We start from the raw sequence: 12,488 nt of genomic DNA on the forward strand, positions 1-12,488 counted from the left end.
TTTAAAGTAGAAGTGCATATTACTTCTCGAATAATAGTGCTCCCAAAAAACACTGCAATGCTATAGTAGATAAGATAATACAAAGGAAAATTTAGACCCTAAACTACTGTGCTTAGTTCGACTTTAACTTTTACCTATAAAATTTTGCATATTAAATCTCGAGCCATGTAAAATATTTTAATCACGGTCATCGATGGAGATGATATATGTGAGTCGGTGTTGTGCTCCTCATTGCCCTTGGCTGTCTTGGGTGTCGGAGCAGTCACCCACCGTTGACATCAGCATCCTTAGTTTATGTCAAGGGATAGCTAATAATTATCATTTCTTTGTCACATGCTTTCTAGTTCATTATTTTATGCTTTGGGATCATTACGTATTATTTCATGTGCCATTAGGTTAGGCTTGTTATATTATGCTAGTATAAACATCGGATATATCGCTTGGTGGCCACAACAAGGATGATAAGATAGTCACCATGCACATCTCGCATGGTAATAACACCCCTATCGTCAATCTTTTACGAAAATGTTCACCCGAGGTCTTATACATGCATGTGGCTAAGTACACACCCATATTTTGTATGTTTGGCCGAAGTCATTTGTCTGTTATAACATACTAACAACATTTTTGGCAATGCTTGTTTTGTGATTATATCAGAAGGCCTTTACGCCACTATCTCTAATGCGTGTGTACATTGTCAGCACTAATGCAAAGGGCACAACGCCTGGCAATAACTAGGTCACACACCCATTGTCCCCCGATGCTTTAGTTGGAGAACTTTTTGGGATCGAGTTATTATGCTGAAAAATGTACAACTTTTGCGATCTAGTGTTTCTAGTTGTATCACCATTAATGAGTCATATACCTCTATTTTCATTGACGTGGGCCTTGTGTTGGCCCACGAACCCATCACTTTCTACTTTGGCCTTATGATGTGGGCCTTGAAGACATCAAATCACGTTCCCTCTTTGTGTCCTTCTATCTCTTGGGATCTAGCCTAAGAGGAGCTAGGTTATGACCACAGTGTCCTAAGAAAAGTTGTATTGGCATCCTAGGGAGAGCCTTCAACAACAAGTTATGTGTCAACCATGGTGACACTTCGGTGCCGCACAATCTTGGCCGTAAGTTATGTAGCATGGGTCCTTAGTCTCGGTATAGAATGCCTATCCATCGACACTCCTAGGTACTGTTGTGGTGGGTGTTTGCACATTACCCCCTCGCCCTTTTTTGGTGGTGGTATTCCTAGAGCCTAGCATATTGGCTCGAGGGTTTATCGAGGCGTTGGTTCAGTTCATGACCTCTTGGCCCATGCCTGACTCTGCTTCGGCTTTCAGCGGGTGACATGGACATCACACCGATGTATGTGGCTCTGCCAACGTCAGGCCGGGTTGCTTCCCTCGAGACGTCTGCACATAAATACCTAGTATGTGCTATCCTCCGACTTGGTGTGCCGCGACGGATTTTTGTCGACGGACCTTTTCCAAAAAAAAAGTCTCTTGGAATCTATCCCAATGGCGACAAGTGCAATGTCATGCATATGCATATGTGCATGTTTGAAAATTACATATGTTCACATATGGAGCTAGCTATACTAGTGCATATCCATGGATATATACACGCACGTGAGTACGTACTATAGTTGCGTAAATCCCAAACGAAACTTGAGACGGTGTAGAGAGGTTTGATTTTGGAGCAAATTTCGCTGACTCCTCCTCTCCTCTGACTCGAATTAATCAGCCTCTAGCGAATTTGCATTTTAAAGCCAATTTATTTTTGGATGGGTATAAGCGGGATTTTGGGAAGTGACTCTCCGTCTCGACCTTTCCTCTACCTACCACTCAGACCCGCGACTCCTTCTCGATCTCCTCAGACCACCGGTGGCGGCGAGGTCTCAGTCTCACCCCCGCCGCCCCAGACCACCGGCGGCTCCTCCCCTCCGTTTCACCTCTAGCGCGCTCAGCTCGACCAGATAGACGCCACCGCCGCCCTCTTTCTCCGCGACTTCGCCCCAGCTCTCGCGCTCCATTGTCCCCTCCGGCCGGGACACCCCGACCTCGCCACCGTCCGGCCGCTACTCCGACACCGTACGTCCTGCAGAATCCATCGCCGACACGCCTCCAATCGAGCCTGAAACCTCGCCGCCGCGAAACCCTTGGTCGCCGGCAGGCCGGCGTCGTGGACTGCGAGGGCCAAGCCAGGCGCGACACCTTTTCCATTGTCTTCCGTGTCCCCGACCTCGCCTCGCCGCTCGGTCCCTGTACTCTCGTCACCACCTGGTCCTCGCGCCCGGCCTTGGCCGTGCAGATGGTGCCGTCCAGCAGCGTCGCCGGCATCGGAACGTCGACCACCGCAGGTGCTTCTCGCGATATGAGCCGTGCCCCAACCCGCAATTCCCAATCCTCTTCTCCCCAATTTTAAAAAAAATCGCATCTTCCTTGTGCGGGCAGCCGGAGGAGGGCTGCTGATGGTCGTCGCCGTCGGCAGGATGCACTGGTAGCACGAGGCAGGTGAGATCCGTTCTTCCATCCCCTGCACAGATTTGTAGCTGCAGGAATTTTCTTTGGGGGAAAAATGCGTCTGCTCTGTCATATGTGTAATCGTTCAGTCAATAAATAAATGTTCAGAGTGTTGTGTTGCAATACGAACCAATCTTTTTTCGTGTGTAATTGATCAAAGTGGGTTTGTGATCACAATGATGGCTTGATGATTGAATCTGGTTGATGGATTCATGTGATGATGATTCTTGCGCGATTGCATCTCGTTCAGATGTTATAATAATCAAGCTAGGCATGTGTTGCTCCAGGATTTGATTGCATGAGCTTTTCATGCCGTGCACTCTGCGTTGTCATTCATTTTTGAGCTGTGATGGCTTCCTCTCTAGTTTATTTAAGATGTTTAGTGTCTATTTGGTTAGGCTCGTGAGTTGCTTATTGCTGAAAGAGAAGGTGGCAACCTTAGCATGCGCGTTCACTCATGCACATACAGAAAGTTGCTGTCATTTTTGTATGCATGGTTTCCATTTAGAGCTGGCCATCATGTTTTAATTCTTCTTGTGGAAGGATATCAGGTTGAGGAGGAGGAGTAGATGATGGAGCGTGCAGCTGGGTGCATCTCGCAGCTGCTTTTCTAGCTCCTTAACTCTGTGTTTAATGTGGTTAATTAGCTGAAGTAATCCTTTTGTTTCATAAATAATAAATCTGCTAGTCTAGCGCTGAGCATCATCATGTGTTTGCTAAACCCAGCCAGTGTTGTGGGTGGGTAGCATCGTGCTTGGAGCAGTGAAGAAGATCCCGGCCCAGTACGCGTAGATAATCAGCCAGCGGATCTGATACTAGCTAGCAATATTGAGAGATACATAACTGAAGGTTCTGGAGCTACAAATAGTTCTTAAGACTTGTCTAGTTTATGCAGTACCACAAATTGTTTTGTTTAGATTCTTTTTACATAGTGAAGCAAGAAGTTCATAATATCATACACTCTGGAATATGATTACATTCACTGTGCTTCTTTGCAGTTGTTTCCCCTGCCCATTGTCCTCATCTGAGTCAGCGACAGGCCATGGGACGAAGATCTGATGCACATCCATGATATCTCTTGCCGATTCGACTATCTTCAGGTATGTAGCATTACCATTTGTTGTAGCTAAATATGTTCCTGTTGGCAAGATGATATGCTCATGCCATGTGCTAAATTAACGCAGTCTCCACTTCATACTTCTTCATGCCAGGTGCTCCGGTGGCTGTGAAACGGTAGGTTGTCTCTGTATATAGAGCAGTGACTTGCCTCCTTCCTCACGGTCTCCTCTGGCAAGGTAGACGCCCGGTGAGATATCATCCTCTCCCTGAACCCTTAGACTGAACAAGGACTCTGCACTAGCAGGTGTTTTTTTTGTTGATCTTGAGCATGAATTGGCAAGATGATATGCTCATGCCATGTGCTAAATTAACGCAGTCTCCACTTAATACTTGTTCATGTCAGGTGCTCCGGCTGCTGTGAAAAACGATATGCGGTCTCTGTATAGAGAGCAGTGCCTTTGCCGCCTTCCTCACGGTCTCCCTTGATGTCCTAGACGCGGTGAGATATCAAGTTCTCCCTGAAATCTTAGACTGAACAAGTACTTTGCGCTAGTGGATTTGTTTTGTTGATCTTGAGCATGAATTGGTTCACTAGCGTACGAGCTTCCGTTTGTACTTTCAGATTTATTGCATGGATTTGTTCTAGGTTAAATGCAAGAGTTGATTCAGATTGGGTGTATGGTGTAGTTCAAATTATAGCCTTGTAAATCTTTTATGTGTGGTTGGCCTGTAGCCACTTGACAAGGATTTTGATTGCAGCAAGGTAAAATTGTTGTTGTTTTGATACCCTTGGAACCTGGGTATACATAGGGTTGGGTGCTGCAAGTTCAGAACCTGGGTGACAACACGTGTGCATGTATTCCTGGGTTCAAGATGATTCATTCATTTCCCTTAATTTGTCCATTGTTGTCGTCGGAGGACTATTTGATGTGCATCCACGAGACCACGACAGCCCATGGATGTATGCTCATGCTCAAGACTAGTGTCAGTTGCACACGAATCTGATGCTTGATATGAATGTTGTCTCAGTTGGGTTCCTGTGGTGTCAATTAAATGTTCTTCTTGGAAGAAGAGTAGTGTTAGGAGTGGAGCCGTATTTAATTTAAGTAATTTTGCACGTGTTTATGCACGAGAGTGAGATGATACTTGCTTTTGGTAATATAGTATTTGACAGTGAATAATAGTAGGTGTCATGCCAAAATTTGTTACAAGCTACTAGTGTGCCTGGGAGCTGATTGAGTAGGTCAGTATATAATAAGTAGCAGGGCCGGGCCGGCAAAATATGGGGCCCTGTGCCAAATTTTCAAAAGGGCCCCATGTTTTTTTTGGAAAATTAGAATTATAATTGTATGTGGATAATAATAATCGATTAATCTGCTGATGTTACACATGCAAAATACTGGATAGTAGGCTTCGCCCACCAGGCCCTTTGACTCCTCCGTGCGGGAGCTTGTTGAAATCTCCACCGAAAGGTTGATTTTTTCTTCTTCTTTTGCTTGCATTTTGGCTGCCATTCTTTATCCAGTAGTTTTCGGCATGGTTCAATGTTGTTGTGTCGTGTCTTGAGAATTGTGAGCTTGCTGGAACCTTGTTATATTGAACTGCTTCTATCTAGCTCAAATGTCAAATATCTTTTGTTTCACCAAATGAATGCCATTTGCTGGAATAGTTGGCTCTAAGTGATAATTCTGTCACTTTTTTATTCAAAATCATGCCATCTTGATTTGCAACTGCTGGATCAGTTTTGCGGGAAAATATTTCATCTGTTTGGTATATGCATAGTAGACATTGCGAACTTGTAACTGTCTGGTCGGTGTTTTGGTACTGCAATACCAGATTATATGTCTGTTGGTGTTCATGCGTGTATGCTAGCTTTGGTTCATTCAAAGGTTACCTTGCATGCAGATGATAAATTTGTTAGCATGGCCTAGAATATGCACAGAGTTGAATACATGCGGTACAGTAGCTAGTTAGTTTACTTGTTGATAATGGAAGAATTACTTCCGGGTGGCCTATGCATCTTGCATTTTAATTGTCTTTGAACTAAAACTAATTCATGCAAGTTTAATCTGCGTAGGTGCAACAGCCAAACTCTGGCGCGCAGCCAAGCCGGAGCTTATCAGCAACGGTTGCCGGAGCCTTGTTACTAAGAACCACAGTGGCACCAGCATACAATGCTCCTGTTGCATCTGTCTCAACTCCACAAGGTTATGTAAGAATCATTTCTTCAACTGTCTCCCTCTTTGTAGCTGCGTAGGAGTTTGATGCAGTGTAGGTGGTTATGCTGGTTGCCCCCGAGGACCACCATGGCTACTTGGACGCAGTCGTTCAGTAGATCATCGACATTGCCACCCAAAGGTCAAAATTCTGAATCGATTGCTGCCATGCTATCCTTTGTGCCACGACGGATTGTGTGGTTTGTATCTGGGTTCTGCACTTGTAGTACTAGTATCCATGAGTTTGGTATCTCGTTTTGTGATTCAACAGAATGTCCTGTTTGTATCTGGTTTCTTGTGACCTGATGCTTTTGTTGTACCTTGTGTTATGATGCTCTAGCTGGTGGTTTCTGATTTAGTGGGTGTTGAGACTAGTTGCTGTCTTGGTTTCAAGAATGACTGTTGCTCTCATTGTCGGTGTTGTACAGGCTGAATACATATATTTTAGATGATGTAGAGTATCAAAATTTGAATTTACGTGATCATCTGCTGAGTATATATCATTGAGCTTGTGTTAGCAGGTCTCCATCTTTCTATTGTTTCTTCACCTTGGGCATGCATACTTGTTAGGTTGCTGCTATAGCGAGCTTGCTTCATGTGTGTGATATGGTGAGCTAGACGAGATGGTTTCTGTGGAACCCGAGATGCTATATAGTAGTAGTATCGGAATAAATAAAGATGTAGGTGTTGATGATGTATTTTTTGGTGTGATGTGCAGGTTCTGCGGCTTGTTTGTGATGGTCCTGACGTGGCCTGGTGTTGAGGAGTTTGATGGTGGCGGCAGACAAGCAGTTTGTTTGGTCCGTTGGCTGTCGGGGATATGATGCTCCAGGGGCGTCCTGTGATTGTGTGAAACCTTGTACTCCAGTACTAGTAGTTATGGTATTTATTGGTTCATTGACCTGGCATCTGTATTCGTGACTTTTCATTTGTCCAAATTCTGAGCTGAGGTGTGTATTGTTGTACATGTCACAGGCAAGTGTTAGTGCTTTTGGTTGTCGTCTGATTGTGTGATACAGAAAGTTGGTATAGGTCATGCCAAAATTCGGATGTGTCCATATAACAAAATTTTAATATCTTTTAGTGGACTGAGGCAGTAGTACATAGTATAATGGATTGTGTAGCTTAACCGTCCCAAAACGCGAATGTGTTTGGCAGCGACGCAAGGAAAAAAAAGGCGTCCTTGATCCAAAACACGAATTGGTTTTGCAGCTACTCCAAAACGCGAATTCGAGTACAGGAGAAAAGGATCCAAAATGCGAATTTGTTTGACGCACGAATTCGTTCTCGAGGAGGAAGTTGAGCGGCCCGCAGTGTAGCCGTGGAACCTAACGCTGCCTGGCGCACCGACTGTTACGCCGGTGTTCCGGTTGGTGATTTCGGCCACTAGGTTCCCCACTGCCGCACGCTGACATTTGTAGTTGTTTCTTGATGGGAAATTGAGGAGATGAAATTAAGGGCCAGCTAGCCCATGCGCGAGGTAGCAAAGAGGAAAGTCCAACCACTGAAGAATCAAGGAGTAATCAAGTGAGCGGAGTGTGGCGGATGGATTTCGTGTCGTGGCCGTGGCTATCGTACGTGCATCTTGGCATCTTTGTTTTCTTGTGAGATGATGTTGGAGAAGAAAAATCAAGGCGATTAGCCAGCGTTACACCTCGCGGCCAGTCTGAAAATAGAAAACGGCAAAATATGGATGGAAAGGAGAAACGACTCATCGTAACTACAGGTTTGTTTGGAGCCGCGCGCGCTGCGTAAATTGAACCAGCGCGTGCGTGCGTGCGTCCGACCGACCGACACGCTTTCCTTTTAATTCGCGCGAGAGAAAAAAAATTAAGATGAGGGTTGTCTTAACTAATAAGTAGACGCGAAGCACGGAAGCACGAAGAAAAAAAAGGAGCGATTCCCCCAGATTCGTGTCGCTAGCGCCAACGAGTTTTTGGCCCCGCGTTTTATGTCCAACGAGAAGAGAATCGGAAAAAAAAAAGTCGAACGAAAGGAGCGGGACGCGAACGCGATCTCCTCGCGGCGGGGCGGACGCGATCCGGACGTGAGTGCTGGAGCCAGGCTGGCGCCTTTGGGGCCGGCCGTGAGTGGGCGTGCGCGTCGGAGTGCCAGCCGGTAATTAATTAAGAGCGTGCGCGCGTGCATGCACCGGTAATTAAGACCGATCGATGCAGCAGAAGAAGGAACCACACAGGCACATATTTGTTTGAGACGGATCTCGAGTCCACGGCCTTGTCCAACATCGGCACCCCGGAGGAGGTGCTTTTGAACAGGACCAGCGGCCTGGACATCTCCGTGTCGAGGGCAAGTCCGACTACGTCCGGCGGCCCATCTCCAGGGACGCCTGGAACGACATCTTCTCCTGGTTCAACATGAACGGCTCCGGGCTCATCATGCTCGAGCCCCACGGCGGGTTCATCGGCAGCGCGCGTCCCCAACGCCGGCCACCACGCCGTACCCGCACCGCGACGGCGTCCTCTACGTCATCCAGTACCTCATCTTCTGGCCGGGGGCCAACGGCGCCACGCCGCAGACCTGGCTGCACGACTTCTACGACTTCATGGGGCAGCACGTGACCGCCAACCCGAGGGAGGCGTACGTCAACTTCCGGGACCTCGACATCGGGCAGAACGCGGTGGTCGACGACGTGAGCACGTTCGAGAGCGGCGAGGTCTGGGGCGAGCGCTACTTCATGGGCAACTTCCGTAGGCTCGCCAAGGTGAAAGCTCAAGTGGACCCGACGGACTACTTCAGGAACGAGCAGACCACACCGCCACTGCTCCACCGACGCAACTGAGCAGAGAGTTGCTTGCTTGCAAGAGACTTAATTCCATCCTTTTTAGTACTCCTTGGTGGTGACCAGTCGGTGTTAACTTGCATTCCTGACCGACTAAAGCATTATCAAGTTGTAAGACCGTTTAATTACTTTCCTCAATGAATGGTGTATAATAAAGTTGTACCAGTTGCCTGGATTGCGACAACATGTATATGTTACATAGAGTAGTCAGCATGAATGCTTATATTTCTCAAGATAAAACCAAAAAAAAGAGAAAGGATGATACCTTATCGAGGGGACAATGATAGGCCAGCCGTCGCATATGGCGTCTATTACTTTGCATCAACTACCGATATATTTGTATTATCGACCTACCGATTAATTTGTATCATTTGATACAATCTGCGAATGTAAGGTGCTCTGTCTCTACGCTTAGTTTTTTTATAAAGAGAATATATTAACATCGCATAAATACTGGTAATATAGATGTGCACAATCAAAAAAAAATTTCTAAGAAAAGTCCCGCTACGGCCTAGAACCGTGTCTTCATGAATGGCGTGGGCTTAGTGCGGCCTCTTCTCAGCGTTTGGGTTTCTTGGGCGGCATGAGGGCCGACATTGGATTGTCTCCTACTATTGTCTAGGAACGGTCAAACGGTACAATGCACGTTGCACATCCGATGGAGACTATATGGCCTTGCAGTTCCGCTTATGCCAACTTTCAGGGAGATTAACTCGTAATGGAAAAGGAAAATGAGTAAAAAATTGTGAAAGACAAATAAGTCGACTTTTTAGGGAAGATAAATGACTCAGTTTTGCATTCTTTTCTATTAAAACTAGAGTAGACAATGCTGATCGGTCTTCCGGCCTTTTTCTAGTGGATACTGCTTTAGACTAGTCACAATGGAGAGTATCATATAGTAGTATCATGCATATGATAATAGTGTACGATATTATCTTCATAATGCATAGTATCATGTAGTATCATATGTTACATGTATTTAATGATTTGTAGAATCCCAATACAAAAGTGTGTACTCCTATGATATGGTTGGCGTTAATTTTTCTATTTCTACGTGCTATGATATGGTATCTACCTATGATAGCACTATCATCTCTTTCATCATTAATTAATATGACACAAAAGCATTTTGCATGCATGCAGTGCATAATACTACTTATGATACTGTCATTGTGAGTAGTCTTAGTCTAGACCATCAGCCTCACCCTAGGTATTTAATCACCCCCACCCCCAGTTAGTCGCTTCCTAACTAAAGAAAAAAGGAAATAAAAGAGAAAAATCCCAAGTTAGCCATCGGAGAAAAGGCCTAGGCCAGCATAACGCTTCGTCTTGGTCTCGCTGAATCCCACAACAGAATACTCGTCCAGCTCTAATGGCGCTAATGGTGGCGTGAAATTATCTCTTCCTCCACTTTCTGTATGGCTTAACTAATTGGTATTTGGGGACCCTTGGGCGGGGGGGGGGGGGTCCCAGGCGGCCGCCCCTCCTGCCGCACTAAGGGCCGGCCCTAGTAATGAAAGACATTTTGGTTGGTTACATGTGTGACTCACTGATCTTCCAGAGATCTGTGTATCCATCGCGATATTTTGAATAATTAAAGCAAAGGGAACAGGAGGGGACGCAAGTGAGGGTGCCAAAATCGTCTTATTTTTGTGTAGGTAGTATACAAGTCTCACCAAAAAATTATGTATAGCACTAGGTATAGTTGGTGCTTTGGAAGGATAGAAGTTCAGATTACACTTTGTTTGGATCACGGAGTAAAAGCCATGAAGACCCAGGTAAATGTGTTTCAACTGAAACCTGAAGTATGGACTTGAAAATCTGACACTCATAAGTGATAACCAACTACTCTCACCCGTCATCGTCCCCCGATCAGCATCCACGCCAAACCTCCCACTCCGCCTGACCGGAGTGATAAACCCTCCATAGTCGTCACTCAACGGCGCAGGTGTGGGAGGTGGCAACACATCCGCCCCTACCTCCCGCTGTGGAAGCGGTGTAGTAGGCGGTGTCGGTGTCGGAGCCACAATGGGTGAGGAAGGGGTCGGAGCCAGAGGCGGTGTAGATGTAGTAGACGTCAACATGAGCGGCGAATGCGATGACGTGGAAGAAGAAGGCGTCGGGGTCAGTCCTGGAGACGAAACTCCCAACCCCAACCCTGCCACCACCGTAGCCATAGCCGCAGGTGTAGTAGGAGGGGGCACGGGCGGTGAAGCAGCCCCCACCACCTCCATGGAGTCTGACGCCGGATCCGCAATCGCGGTGGTAGGAGGAGGCACAGTCGAAGTAGCAGCCTCCCCCACCACCACCGAAACACCTGCATGGGGGGGGGGGGGTGATGTAGCAGCCCCCCACCATCGCCACATGTTTCGCAGAAGGGGCACAGTTGCTGTAGCAGCCCACCCTCCGCCACCTCCACGTATGTCGTCGCCGACGACCGAGGGGTAGATGGTGTCGTGGACACCACCCTGGCCTGAGTGAACAATTTAATAAAGTAAGTTGTGTGCATCTTTTGGATGCAGAGACTGAGGCTATTCTCCCATTTAAAAAAAGAGTTTGTGAGAGTTACGAGTTAGTGCCACATGTTTGCAGAGAACACGTTGAAAATGGCGAGGAATTGTTTTAATAGAAAATACCTGATCTGTTTATCATAAATTATGTTATCATATCTACGCTAGCTAATTCCCTTACTAATATCCTCTCCTAAACTTGCATTATCCTTCAAGATTTTATTTTTGTGAGCCTTTCTTGTTGGTTAAGTAGATTGTTGCAAAACATAGATACAGAATACCAAAATATAACAAGCCGATGATATCTAAATATATATCCAAATGATCTTATTGATGTAAGCTTTCTAGGTAGTTTCTATCGTAGTAACCTCATGCCCAATTAATCGCAGTCACCAACCGCGGTGTAAGTCACATCTCACACCATCTGTAGGACTGTAGCAATATAAATATACTACACTCTTCAATCTTCTTTATCATGACTATGACCTTGTATGGATTTGTGCATATGACAGTAACTTGGAAGGTATCTGTACTAACAAAAGACACACGAATCAGATACCTAGAAGTTGAGTACTAGTAAAAAAAAATGCGAAATTGGATTAAGAAGCAAGATTTATTGGAATGGAAGGCACCAGGAGGTCTTATCTAAGAAAAGTACTGTGTTAGTGTACAATAAGGCTCTGCCAAGGTCAAAGAGTTGATTGGTTTGCCAAAACCTAGACAGAAGGCTTGAAATATAAGTCTACTATCTCTTCTAGTCAATAATACTCTGAGTTTAGAAGAAAATTCAAAAAAATTATGGGCCGTAGCCACCTATCTTTGGGCTAGGCGGCATGTGCTAACAATGTAGATGTGCCATGTGCAGGGCTGCCTCCCACCTCGGCAAAATTGTTTGGGAGATGTCAGATGGAGGCGAATGGAGAAAGAGGGGGAGTCTTGATGTAGGGATTTTCTTTGGCCTCGATCATTTCTTTATTTGCGCGTTCTGTTTAGTTTGGTCATAGTGTCGAGGCCCAGGGTGTCCGCTTGCATCCTTTTCCAAATAACTTCCTCTATTTTAGTATACAAGTATGGATAAAGTATTGCAATTTCAAGAGAAACGTGAACGAACTTGTTGTTGAATGGTTAGGAGGCCAATGACACCTCCAGATCACCATGGATCAAACTTCAATTTTAACATGGCTTGTGCTTTCATAGTAGGCCTTCAAAACTGAAACATTTGTCTGAGTGAAACACAAGGATGGCTAAGATATATTAAACGGAACGGATAGGGTGTGTGTGTGCGTGCCTTCATAAGAGATAAATGTGAGTGTATGTACGTATTTATGAGCGTCTACATTTGTACCGTGTTTCGTAAAAAAACAAAAGGAGATTCTCATATTACTGA

At 45.7% G+C, this 12,488-nt stretch overlaps 1 long non-coding RNA gene across 1 annotated transcript; it reads left to right on the forward strand.

Annotated features, from left to right (window-relative positions):
• The first annotated feature begins 2,339 nt into the window (after positions 1–2,339).
• Positions 2,340–4,236, forward strand: LOC124685952. The gene is made up of 3 exons (XR_006997653.1): positions 2,340–2,507; positions 3,515–3,616; positions 3,979–4,236. It is a non-coding gene; the product is annotated as an uncharacterized LOC124685952 (long non-coding RNA).
• The last annotated feature ends 8,252 nt before the right edge of the window (positions 4,237–12,488 follow it).

This window comes from Lolium rigidum, chromosome 2 (genome assembly GCF_022539505.1).
Source record: "Lolium rigidum isolate FL_2022 chromosome 2, APGP_CSIRO_Lrig_0.1, whole genome shotgun sequence".
Taxonomy (NCBI): Eukaryota; Viridiplantae; Streptophyta; class Magnoliopsida; order Poales; family Poaceae; genus Lolium; species Lolium rigidum.